We start from the raw sequence: 13,824 nt of genomic DNA on the forward strand, positions 1-13,824 counted from the left end.
TATCACACCAAGTATAGAAAAGCAGCTCAATTTACAAGAAATGATGTAAATGTGTTGTCATTTTGGCAAGTGTATAAAACGAACCTTGTCTTAATTAGCTCAAGGTATCCACTATGTCTGACCTGTATTTGCACTTCAATTATTTTGGTGAACCTTGAAATACACCTTGAAACGTTGACTGACTGACACTTTAGGTACTTATTTTCACCAACATCTCTATCAAATGTAACTTCTGAAAAGAATCAGGGACCTAAAATTCCTCTCAGTTATCTGAATGACGGTGGAATCAACAGGGAACCTTGACAAGTTATAATTACTGTCAGATTTCAATACATGAATCAAATGGAGGCTTGATTTGTAAACTGTAAGGAATTCCACAAATAGCATGCAACGACCAATGGCACAGTTTTCTCTATCAATTTCTGGAGCTATTGACAGATATCAGGCAGGCACTGGGGTTATGCAATGAGTCGAAAACATGTTGTGCCAAAATAACTAGAGGGCCATGGTCAGATCACGCCACTGGTTCCCAGTGTCAGAGCCGTCTTCATTCTCCTACTTCGCCCAACAATGTTTACAAAGATTAAGAGTAACCCAATGAACAGATCAAAGAAACATAATTTGAAAGCAGTCCATGTCAAACATAGTCTATGATAAAATAGGTGGTTTGAATCCTGAATGCTGACTAGCTGAAAGCTGTGGTATGAAGACAAGGGCTTGTCTTCATGGTTCAAATACATAATAGGGGCATGACAGGATGTGGCATATGGGCAATATACAATGGCTAAGAGCTGTTCTTAGGCGTCGCACTAAAGAAAAGCCCTTTGCAGTGGTGAATTGGCCATACACCACAACCCATCATGCCTGACGAACGACATATACCATGGCCAACAGCCAATATCACAGTTTCCGATTGAAAACAATACAAGCAAACATATTTGAGCAGAAATAAACATGCCTTTGGTTATACATTTGTTTTTATTTGTGAATTGTATTAGGTCATGGTTGTACACAGGTTTTAAATGTGAGTGTGGTCAGTCAACTCCTGGTAAAATAAAAATAACACCTTGCATATCATCTCATAGGACACCACTGGTGTCAACTACATTCATCCAAGGGCCAACTGGATCTTTTTGACACCTTTAACACCAAAGTGGTTAAGTGCGTCATAGGTGCAAGAATATATAAATATGTGCTATAATAAAAACCACAGGCATGTGTTAATTCCATCCACTGATCTGGGTGCCATAATGTGCACCGCCGTGAGGTTAAAAACATTAATCCCCAATAAAAAATTACTATAGCAGAACGTTCAGATGTTTATCACTGCTTATTGCTTTGCTCAAAAAACAACAGAACATAAATAAATGTTCTCGCTGAATGGCTAATTACCCAGGTATATTGAAAGGAACATTTACTGGGCTGCTATTTTATCCACAGCGTTAGATTCTCGTACCATCAAACTAGTTTGAGAGGTCAGCACTGAAACGGATTCCTATAGCCTCGCACAGGGAAATCTTTACAATCGGTTGAGATCGATTATTTCTATCTATGGTCCCCGTCCCCCGTCGCCCCCCCCATCCTCAGAGCAATGGCAATTTACACTATTCTCTGTGACCATGTGTTTGTGCTCTCTTTTCAACACCTTAACTATCATGCAAAAACATGTTCCGCTTGTTAATGACAGTGGACCTGACAAAACCACTAACAGATCTGGGACCAGACTTTATTCCCACCAGTAGGGGGAAACATCATGCTACAGAACCCTAGAGAGGTCAAGTGTGTGTGTCTTGTGTGTGTGTGTGTTGGGGAGGGGTATACAATATTCAATGATCCAGTTTGGGCAGAAAGGTTGAGGCCATCTCCATGTTACACAAGTCAATATTGATGTCATGAATTAGCTAGCCCCTCCCAATGACCCGGTTGGAATTGCCTGTCGGTCTTCTTGGAAGTACCTTTCTTTTGAGAACATCAAAATGATGGGGGGGGGGGCAGAAAATCTGATGGTTTTACAACTGTAGTGGAACTGGCCAAAGATACGCTGCTGAATTTGACGAACATGCAGTGCAAGCAATATACCATCACATCTCACAGGCATTTACAGCATCACTAAGGGTGGGTGATGCTAGCTTAGCCGCAAAATAATTGACATTCAGACGATCGTCTATATTCATGAGTCATGCAATGCAAATAAGAAGTAATTTGGCCAGGGTTATGAGCGGCCGTAAAGAATCAGTCAGTATCATCAAGCCTGCATGGTTTCCAACACACAGCCTGCCAGGTGAATTGTTTTAAAATATTGAAATGTATTTCATTATGGTTAATTGCAGGCTGCTAATGTAATTGACATAGCTTTTTCCCATCCCCGGATTTGTAATTATATGACCTTCACCCTTTTGAGGGCCCTGAGCCAGAGTTGGTAGATTAGATTTAAAACACTTCCTGCTATTCTGAAGGGATAATGTCTATGGAGTTGTGAGAAACCTTTTGGTATAATGACAGGGAAGCTAATCTCCAGCCATTATGCACATTTTGACATTCCCTACACCGTGTTCATCTAATTTCTACAGATTTTGGCATATGCCAGGCCATGTTCACCTCATTTCTACACATTTTGACATGCCCCAGGCCATGTTCACTTAATTTCTACACATTTTGACATGCTCCAGGCAGTATTCACTTCATTTCAACACATTTTGACATGCCCCAGGCCATGTACACTTCATTTCAACAAATTTTGACATGCCCCAGGCCATGTTCACCTAATGTTTAAACATTTTGATATGATCAAGGTCATGTTCATTTACTTTTTAAACATTTTGACAGGATTGAGGTCATGTTCACTCCATTTTTAAACATTTTGATAGCATCCAGGTCATGTACACTTACTTTTTAAACATTTTGACAGGATTGAGGTCATGTACACCTAATGTTTAAACATTTTGATATGATCAAGGTCATGTTCATTTACTTTTTAAACATTTTGACAGGTCGAGGCCATGTTCACTCCATTTTTAAACATTTTGACAGGATTGAGGTCATGTTCACCTAATGTTTAAAGATTTTGATAGCATCCAGGTCATGTACACTTACTTTTTTAACATTTTGACAGGATTGAGGTCATGTTCACCAAATTTTTTACACATTTCACAGGCCCCAGGCCATATTCACTTTATTTCCAAACATTTTGACATGCCCCATGTTCACATCCTCGAGGTTCTGGCACAGGGTCACGTCTTGTATGCCTAAATTATAATAACTGACAGGGGCAAGTTGGGTGTCAGAAGTTACAGTTTTAAATCTGCTGATGTACTATGAAATTGAGAAATTGAATTGAGTTTCAGAAATAATCATATATAAAAAATTATTATCCTTATGCATGCAACTCTGAGACAGTGATACCCCAAATGTGAAGTTCATGGGGGTATAGACATTCCATAGGCACTGTATACATACATGGTTATGGCTATGGGGTTATGGGTTTATGGGGTTATGGTCATTTTCAGTACAGCGGAAACCAGCCATATAATTCTTGATGCTATAATAATGAAGTTAAAAAAAATCCCTTTAGTTCTGTCAGACTGATTTACTATTAATTCAAGTAGGGCCCTCCCGATTGTGATCGGAGTGCTTCTGTTTAAAGAAACATTTTGCAACTATGTTTGGTTTGGCAGAAGGAAAACACCACAGATATTCACTTGTGTGACTCCAATTTCATGGTTGAGAATGTAACATATGCTACGATTGTTTTAGCCTGTTCTCTACTCTCTGTAATCTACACTCTTAGAAATAAACAGTTCCCTGCCTTAGGGTGTTCCAGTGGTCTAGGCTGTTCCATTGGTTTGGGTGGTCCAGTGTTCTAGAATGATCCAGTGGTCTAGCGTGTTCCAGTGGTCTAGGCTGTTCCATTGGTTTGGGTGGTCCAGTGTTCTAGAATGATCCAGTGGTCTAGGGTGTTCCAGTGGTCTAGGCTGTTCCATTGGTTTGAGTGGTCCAATGTTCTAGAATGATCCAGTGGTCTAGGGTGTTCTAGTGGTCTCTGATTTTCCATTGGATTGGGTGGTCCAGTGTTCTAGAATGATCCAGTAGTCTAGGGTGATCCAGGGTTCTAGAATGATCTGGTGGTCTAGGGTGTTCTAGTGGTCTCTGATTTTCCTTTGGATTGGGTGGCCCAGTATTCTAGAATGATCCAGTGTTCTAGAATGATCCAATGGTCTAGGGTGGTCCAGGGTTCTAGAATTATATGGTGGTCTAGGTTAGTCCAGGGTTCTATGGTGGTCCTTAGAGATGGTCTAAACTGCTACCTCCAGGGGACACAGACCATTAAAAGCATGGGTTTGATGTGTCTCTTAGTTTCTCTTCTAGCTAAATTCCCACAGTCTCTAATAAAAGCATAAACACGCCAGAGAATAAATATAATAACAATTATATTTCAAAAGGAGGGACAGGGTCCCGCTTCAATCTGAAGAACCCTTTATGTAGGCTATTTGGTAAAGCACAGGGGTCTGTAGAGGTACACATTGTACAACATAATTTTTTTTTTATGGTTCAGTCAACATTCCTGTTTACTTTCAACTCTGATGACACACAGTGACGTGACCCACCTGCAGACATTATCTGATTGCTTTCGAATAGTTAGCTGTATCATGAGCCGGGAGACAATGATCACTACAGGGAAATAATGCACATTATTTAGACGTGAGCGTAAAAAAAATCAGTTGGAGGTTGAAATTAGGCAAAACGTTTTTTTCATCAAACATGTATTAAAGGCGAATGGACTACTGGGGGGGTGATTGTGGAAGGATTTCCACAGTGTTTACCAGACTGTTCTTTATAAGGCAGCTCAGATATTTTATATTTGTGACAGAATGATCTGTGTATCATACAGCCGTCCGGTGGCTAGTGCGATGTATCTTTCAGCCGTCCGGTGGTGCGGTGTGTCATACAGCCGTTAGGTGGCTAGTGCGGTGTACCATACAGCCGTCCGGTGGCTAGTGCGGTGTATCATACAGCCGTTAGGTGGCTAGTGCGGTGTACCATACAGCCGTCTGGTGGCTAGTGCGATGTATCTTCCAGCCGTCCGGTGGTGCGGTGTGTCATACAGCCGTTAGGTGGCTAGTGCGGTGTACCATAAAGCCGTCCGGTGGCTAGTGCGGTGTATCATACAGCCGTTAGGTGGCTAGTGCGGTGTATCATACAGCTGTCCGGTGGCTAGTGCGGTGTACCATACAGCCGTCCGGTGGCTAGTGCAGTGTATCATACAGCTGTCCGGTGGCTAGTGCAGTAAGCCAGAACGTCCGGCTAAGGCAGACAGCATGGCTAGGGACCAATGGCTTGCGGTCACAAAACTCCCACAGAAAGCCAGTGCGCTACTATCGACTGTGGCCATACAGGATATGTTCATGTAAAAGGCTGCAAGCTAAGACACACATTATCTTGGGCAATGTCACGCACCCACCCTAGAGCACTCCAACGCAGCACAGAAGGAGCTTTAGTGTCAGATTCATCCCGCCCCGGAGCTCCACTCTGAGCTTTAGATGGTTATTCGTACACACAACCTGCTTGTTTGCGCCCAGAGGATGAACAACAGTGTTTCTTAGTATTCCAAATGAGTCTTTCTCTTTGACTAATTTGGGCTGGTGCCTTAAGATTATGTTTTAATGTTTTCCTCACGTGTTCGCCATTGATCTGTGTCGTGTCCTTGATGATTGATGACGGTGAGTAAACAATTCACAAGTTGGGGTAAATAGAGTACTACATTTTCCCGCATGCAGGATACTTTTTCCATAAGATATATGTGTTATTGCCAGTGCATTCATTGGTTGATAGGTTTCTTGCTACACAAAGACATAACTGTTTTTCTAAACTAACCTTGTTAGTAATTGTATGTAATGCATCCATAACTGAGAAGTGGTCAGAGAGGGTCACACGAAAATATATTTTGTGTAAAGGAGGGCAATCTGTTTCAGAGGGATCCAAATTCCTCCACGTGTACCTAATTATAAATAATGTCCCCTCCCAAATCATGGCGTATTTGCTTAAATATTTCTAGGGAGTGTGCTGCAGTACGTCCATGCATGCCTGTATATTTGCACAGTTGAAGAGTCAGTCAACTGATGGCTTGCAGTCAGAAACTGTCACAGAGACTCTAAGTACAACACGTTATGCCTCGGTCCCTGTCTGACCAATGGTAGTCAAATGAACAGTGCGTGGCCGGGGTGTGAAAGGGTCCTTGGTGACGGGGCAGGCTTTTCATCCGGCATCATTTCACATCGACGTCCTGGATGGATTGGAGCTTGGCGATGGAGATGAGCTCGGCGGCCTTCCACTGCAGAGACCCTGCGACGTGTGCAGATCAGTTTTCATAAGAGGCCTCGAGATCAGGATGTTGCCAGGATAGTATCGGGGGAGAACCCAGGGTGGCATGCCAAAGTCCTTTAGCCGCTTTAGGGAGCGAAGCTGCCGTTGTGCCCTCTTGATAAAGTCGGCGGCCTTGATGCTTTACGGCAAGTCCTCAGCTATGTGGATCTAGGGGAGTTTAAAAAAGCTGACTCCTCCTTCTGCTTTACAAAGTCCAAAAGGGATTCCCTGTCGAGAGACAAACCAAAGAACACTTCATCTTAAGCCGACTGATCATTACAAAATCATATAATCATTTGATTATAACATTCGCATTCAGGATTTGTTTGAATAACCTACAATGTTTCTTCTTGCATCAGAGTTCCATTTAAATGTTGGCTGCCTCCAGTGCTAACATTCTGCTGCAGTGTAGGTTTGAATCCTGCTCAATGTTCCCTCAGCAGCAACTCTCCGCTCTACCTTTCTCTAGTTTCCTGTCCACTAAAAGAAAACATGCCTGCAAGAAAGATATTCAAACAATTACATTTAAATAATTTAGCAGATGCTCTTATCCAAAGCAAACACCCCCCCCCCAACTTTCGCCGTTGGCCCCCGTGGGAAACAAACCCGCAACCCTGGCCTTGTGAGTGCCATGCTCTACGAACTGAGCAACACAAAACCAAGAGGCAAGCTAATCGGCTTAGGCATACCCTAGTGTTTTTATTTATATAAAAAAATAAATGCTAATGTGTTCTGGGTTCTTTACAGTACAGACTGAATACATTAAATTGACAGAACACAAGTACCAGAGATGTGGACTCAAATCTGACTTAAAACTAATTTAGGACTCAACACTCGACTTACACTGAACATTTAAAAAAATTAAACTTTCAATTGCATCCTCAAAACTCAGGACCCCTTTAAACAATGACTCAAGATGTGTTTTTTTCCAAAACTCATCTAGCTGTGTCAAAATTTCCCCCTGTCCTGCCTCGTTTTTAACTACTCCAACCCTTTGAAGCCTGGTGGCAGGGCTTGGAACTGACATGCAAACCACAGCATCGCCAAGTCAAAACGAACATAATGTCCGTAAGCCTTCTGGTTAGACCTTCCGTCTATCAATACATACAGGTGGGTTATCTAGTGAATAGATCCCCAATTCCCTGGATCAGATGTAGGGGCAAACATTAAACCTTTTAGGGAGAGAGGATTCATACATAACTGGTAGCACCAAAAACAATTAATCAAGAACATGTGCTGTTTCTAAGCCCGCCACAAATATAAGCATCAAACTACCACCAAGTTTTAAAACGACTTGCATGAACTTATTAGTCATTTACTTCATTAAGACTTTTTAATTTCTCACAAAATGGTGAAGCTTGCATTTTCGAATTCCCTGATAATGTTCAGTATGAAATAATCATGTTCTGGAACAAATGTCTGTCCGTCGCCTCAATAAAACAACAAAGATTTTGCAGTCGAACAACTTGTAACCCCACTTTCTCAGAGAAGCCACACAAATCGATCTTGAGTTTCGAGCTGTTCTTCTTGCGACTCAGACTGGGCGACTGGTGCACGTGCCAAGGACGGGCCACCTCATGCCTGTGGGGGCCTACACGTAGTATTCAGCCTGCACGGAGGAAAATATTAGCCTGGAAGTCTTTGAAAACAACGAATCAAAAGACAGAGGCTCCAGGTGCACCAGGATAGTACTTATTTCCAAAAGTTCACAGTATTTTAATAAAAAATGGCCTTGTCTGTGTGGTGCTCCATAATGCACACATCATGAATAAAACAATAAATAAACAGCTACTGTACTAAAGAGAGCAGAGAATGAGAAGACTGTAAAGGGGCATTTTTGATGAACAGACGTTGACCTTCATTAGTTTATTTATTTTTTTCGTCGGTACATTTGAATGCCAGCTGAACTCAGAGCTGAATACTGTACTATACAGAATACTAAAGTACCATTCAAATCAAGTATGGTTCAAATACTTTTCTCTCAATGGCACTGCAATATTCAATTCACCCAGAAGACCACAGAAGTGTCTCCCACTGTAATATAAATTCCGTATCACCTTGTAATATACATATCAAAAGCTACACCACCCCCACCCCCTTTTTCTCAAGTCAGATCCAATGCACGAATCAAAAAGCCACCCATCTCTCCCCTTCTCTAGAAACATTGTGTGGAAATCCACGGCTGAAAATACGAATGCAGTAATGTCATTAATTATCTCGACAACATACTTTTCTCGGTGCAGATCCAAAGTCAATTGCTCCATTCTCCATTGCCACTCGCGGAACCTTTTGTAGAGACTTCTTTGCATCCAGCCTCTATTGTAATCACACGAATGGCAAGGCATGTGCAGACAGAATTATTTACAGCACTTTGTCTCAGGCAGCCTGTCAGTGGGATCAGTCCCACTCCTGACGACTGTGTCAACAGCGCAAAGGAGAGTTCCTTAGTCCCGGGGCGAGGAGGCTGTTGACGGGGATGAGTAGGTATTAGCTGATGGGGATGAGTCGGTATCAGTTGACGGGGATGAGTCGGTATCAGTTGACGGGGATGAGTTGGCCGCAGTTGACGGGGATGAGTCTGTATCAGTTGGCGGGGATGAGTCTGTATCAGTTGGCGGGGATGCGTCTGTATCAGTTGACAGGGATGAGTCGGTATCAGTTGATGGGGATGAGTCAGTATCAGTCGATGGGGATGATTCGGTATCAGTTGGTTTCTGCACACCGTAGACTGTGAATCGTCTCATTGCGTCAGTATGGGTCACCCTATAGACAGCTGTCAAAAATGAAACCAAGGTCTTCTTGTCTATTCTCTTCCATTCCATGTGAATGAGGAAGTGAGAGCCCTAATATGTTCCATCAATCAGTCTAATAGACTTGGTTGTGTAATTAGTCGCTGTGTTTTGTTCTCGGGTTCCCAGAAGTTATTAGTGGTTTGCCAGTTTGCCTTGAAGTAATTGGAATTCCTCAGAGACAACACTTGATGTTGCTTTATCTGTGCAGGACTGACAGTTCTTTTTTCTTGGTGGGCGACTTCCCTCCTCTTTTATGTCGCTACAGTATTCGTAAATTACTTTCCCCGTCACTTTACAATAGCACATATAATTGGGAGAGAGCTAGTTGTAATGTTCACACCCAAAAAGTTGGGGGGGGGGGGGTTCATTCACTCTGTAGACTGTGCCTAGAACGTATGAGTATCACTGGCACCATTAGAATAGAATGCATCTCTCTTCTGAGCATCATCAATTAATACACCGATCTTCTGGTCATATTTGGATACCAGAGACATTGACTCCTCTCTATGTCCATGGGTAAAAAAGATGAGACACGAACAGCAGTTGAAGTAATGTTTTCCCATTACAACCCAGTAGGCCCTGACGTTTCTGTTGATTTGCTGCCTAGTCCGCAATTAGGCATGCACCGAGTGTGCCATTGACTTTCGTTATTTTCTGTTGGAGGGGACATCCGCTCTGTTCTCCTCTAAGGCGTTCTTCATTTGTCAAAGTGAGGCAGTCAACCCTGTGAAGGAGTTTTATTCTGAGTTAAAGTACAATCATTATCAGCCTTTTATTGGGGATGGGGGGGGGGGTGTTTCCTGTCATGCTAAATTCCTTATCGGACTCTAATTGTCCTTCTCCATGACAGAGAATAACAGGAGACTCTTTCTAAACATCCTCTTACTGTCACTGGAGAACTTGTAAATTCTGAGCTTTCAGGAAATTGATATTACGGACCAACACGCAGCATGCAGAGAAACATGCCTTGAAAGGACATTACTCCCCTGGTTGGACTGGCAGGTGATTTGGACGATAAACTCCGCTTTGACCTTGTGGTAACTCATCGCAACAAAACACAAGGAGCAGATAGCGACAAAGCGCCCATTCATCATGTTTCAGGTAGTTTTGCCTTGAGTCTTCTGACAATGTCATGCTACAGTTCCGGATACCTGAAGTACATTTTGCCAAATCTGTCTTTTTCTTTAAGTGCCTCCACTCACATTTCATCCTACGGTGGAGTAATTGATTTCATCATCACCCAAGTTATTTTTCTTGATCAGAATGGGGACATAAAAAAAAAGCAGTGACCTCAATTATAATCCCTTTGAAAATGAAATCCGCGTTCAGTCTCTGCTGAGGGTTTCTCCGGGTACCTCCAACTATCTCTCTGGGGTGAATCCTTCTCCAAACCTGCTTCCTCGGGGCTGGTCCAGAGAGCATCCAGCCCTCCATCCACCCCACATCCCTTTCCCCACGCTGTATGTGGGCCACTTGAGCTAGGAGTTAGTGACGAGGAATCTGACACTACCCTCCCGAGGCGGTGCATCAGTGTGCTAGTTTCTGTCTCAGTCATACTCAGTCAGGCACAGGGCCAGAAGTGAAGTGGCACACATGTTATATTTATGCCGATAACATGCGGCTCTTCTGCATCGAGTCAAATGCGTACCCTTTACCACTCAATGAACAGGCCCCAGACTCCAATCAATCTGCACCCAGGTCGAACAACCTGTTGTAACCCGTAATGCTTTGGTAGGACAACCTTGTTCTCTTTTGGTCTTCGGCAAGACACGTTTTTAGATCCAGAGTCTCGTTGCAGATGTTACGCGGCTCAGTGTTGTCGTTTGGTGAAGTGGTTGGTGCTTACATTCCAGACAGGACACACGGTAGGAACGTTTTTTATTTTCACCTTCAATGGGGTGAATTCAGTTGGGATTTTAAGCTCCACTCCTATCACTGTGTCAACCAATCAATTCATCTGTCTCCTGCTGTTGGTAAAATCATTGGGGAAGCAAAGACAGGAAAGGGAATAGTACGATCTAGGGCCTTTAGATATTGGGTGAAACCTTTAACTATGACGGAAATCCATGGGTGTGGCACCGTCTTAACCTGGCATGGTGGAGAGCTCGCTTGCCGAAGTTGGTCCGTCTCTCCGCTTGTCCCCCCGAGACGGAAACTGTCCCTTTCCTTTGTTCTCTCGGACGGGTACTCCACATGATGGGACCAGACGTCAGTCATCACCCCAGTCCTCGCCACTTGCAAACTGCCCGTGCCTTTATAGGAGGAGGAAACAGGTGATTGGTGCCTTCATGTGCACTTGATTGGTGCTGACAGGCCTGGGAGGGGCTACTACTAGGGTGTAAGCCCCCGCCCCCTGGTGGTAGTTCCACACCACGTGCGTTTCTGCACTAAAAGCCACCGATCAACATCGGTCCAGTGAAGCCGGCATTGCGTGTAATTTGCCAATCTAAAGCTTGTTCTAAATACTGGGAAAACGAAATACATGCTTTCCTCAAAGTCCCTTAAACCATTCCTACTGGGTGGGATCTTCATTCAATACATGGTTCTGTCATTGAACTAGTACATAGCATACAAATACCTTGGTATTTGGATAGACACTGATTTATCCTTTAAGAAACATGTAACAGAGCTGGTTAAAAAGCTTAAATGTAAAGTGGGATTCTTTTATAGAATTACATCTTGCTTCTCCCTGACTAGTAGGAAGTTAATTGTGCAATCAACTTTTTTACCCATTCTTGATTATGGAGATACTCTATACCAAAGTGCAACAGATACCACAGAGATCCCTTGACTCTGTTTATCATAGCGCCCTTCGTTTTATCACATCTGACAGTTTTAATACTCATCACTGCATCCTTTATCAAAAAGTTGTCTGGGCCTCATTAAAGACCCGTAGACTTCTGCATTACTCTCTGTTTGTTTATGACACCCTTCTCTCTAGGCTCCCAGCTTACTTGTCAACCCTGTGGAAGCTCAGAGTTTCAGGTTATAAAACCAGGTCACAGGGTCGGTTAACATCACTGACTCCTTCTGATGAACACTGTACTTGGTAGATGCGCTTTCTCATGTTTAACGCCCAATGGCATCCAGTCTGTCCTCCGTTCGGGTGCATTGGTGGCCTTGGGTCAGTTTGTTTTTAACGGCTTAGGATTTTGTATCTCAGTGAATGTGTTTGTTTGAACTAACTGTGTATGTCTGTCTTTGTGCATGTTTATATGCATGTGGGCCATTTGTTTGGAGTTCCCTAGGCACACTTGCGAATGAGACCCAGATCTCAATGTTAAATAAAGTATATTTAAAAAAAAAAAACTAAATAAAATCTGTTCCATGGAGGGCTGAGTGTCTGTAGGTTTTCACTCTCACTTCGTACTTGATTGATTAATTAGGTAATTAATTAATTAGTTTCTACCCTCACCTGGTTGTTTAGGTCTGAACTGGGAACCAAAAACCTTTAGACACTCGGACCTCTGTGGAACCGTTTTGATACCCCTGACCTATAGCATGACCGAACAAGTTAATGTTTACGACATTTTACGATGACAAATATCTAGATTTGACAGCACTGAGTGTTATTGCAAGTAAAATAAAACAGTTGCCTCTAATTTTTCTGCGCCATTTCAACTTCCACATTATGGCCTGACTAAAACAGCCAGCTACCACCCTAGCTAGTTTTTTAGGAATAGCTCAGTTTCTTAACTACCTTAACCCCCTGCTACAACTATGTCATTTACTCTACAAACTGAACCTGTATTCAGTCAGGCCAGTGCAGAGAATAAAGCACAGCCACTAGTCTAAATCCATATGCCTGTTCATGGCTAACTTAGGAAATGCAAGATTTTACCTTGCTAGCCACCAGTGGATAACAAAAGAAATAAGAGAAGCCATTTTTTTCCATCAATGAAGATTTGATTTGGTGATTCTACTACTCACAGTTGCCAAGCTCAACGCTGATTGGATGATTCTTTTACTATGCTTGCTGGCATTAATCAATCCAGTGCAACAGACTGGAGCCATTTTTGGGCAGACAGTTTCACGTGCATGTTGTTCCCCACTCTCTGATAAATTCTCCGGAAGAGACACTAGCGATCGGAAATTGTGAAAACACACGAGCGAAAAGCAAATATTGTTTGTTTTATGTTTTTTTTTTCTCCACTGGTCCCATGTTTGGGGGCAGGCCGGCTTCCTTTGGCAACCACGAACACATCCCACTGTCCGTCTCCAGAACAGCAAGTACTACACAGCACCAGTGAAGGGTTAACCGACGCCAACCCTTAGAATACAACCTGTCTGGAAAATGTGCTTGAGTTCACCCAGGATCCTTGACTGGTGTTCCTTGAAAATAATTGATTGATAGGCCGGTAATGGACATTGTTCAGAGCGTATAATTGCATTAAGTCTTTGAAGGCACATTGCCCATAGTAAACAGAGCACAGGTCCCCGTGGGCTTACCTGACCAACGGCAGCTGTCAGACTGGCTTAGCGAACCCTGAGCAGGACGAGCGATGAGGGGCATCTGTAGGGCACGGAGGCACATGTGTCTGCCTACCTCCGGGAGGGGAGGGGGGGTGGGGGGGTTGCCATGCAGCACACACATGACCGAATATCACGCATGTAACGGCATTCTGTGTTGTTACCGGGGCTTGGCTACACAGAATGCCACCTGTGACGATTT

This window comes from Esox lucius, chromosome 20, assembly GCF_011004845.1.
Source record: "Esox lucius isolate fEsoLuc1 chromosome 20, fEsoLuc1.pri, whole genome shotgun sequence".
Lineage (NCBI taxonomy): Eukaryota > Metazoa > Chordata > Actinopteri > Esociformes > Esocidae > Esox > Esox lucius.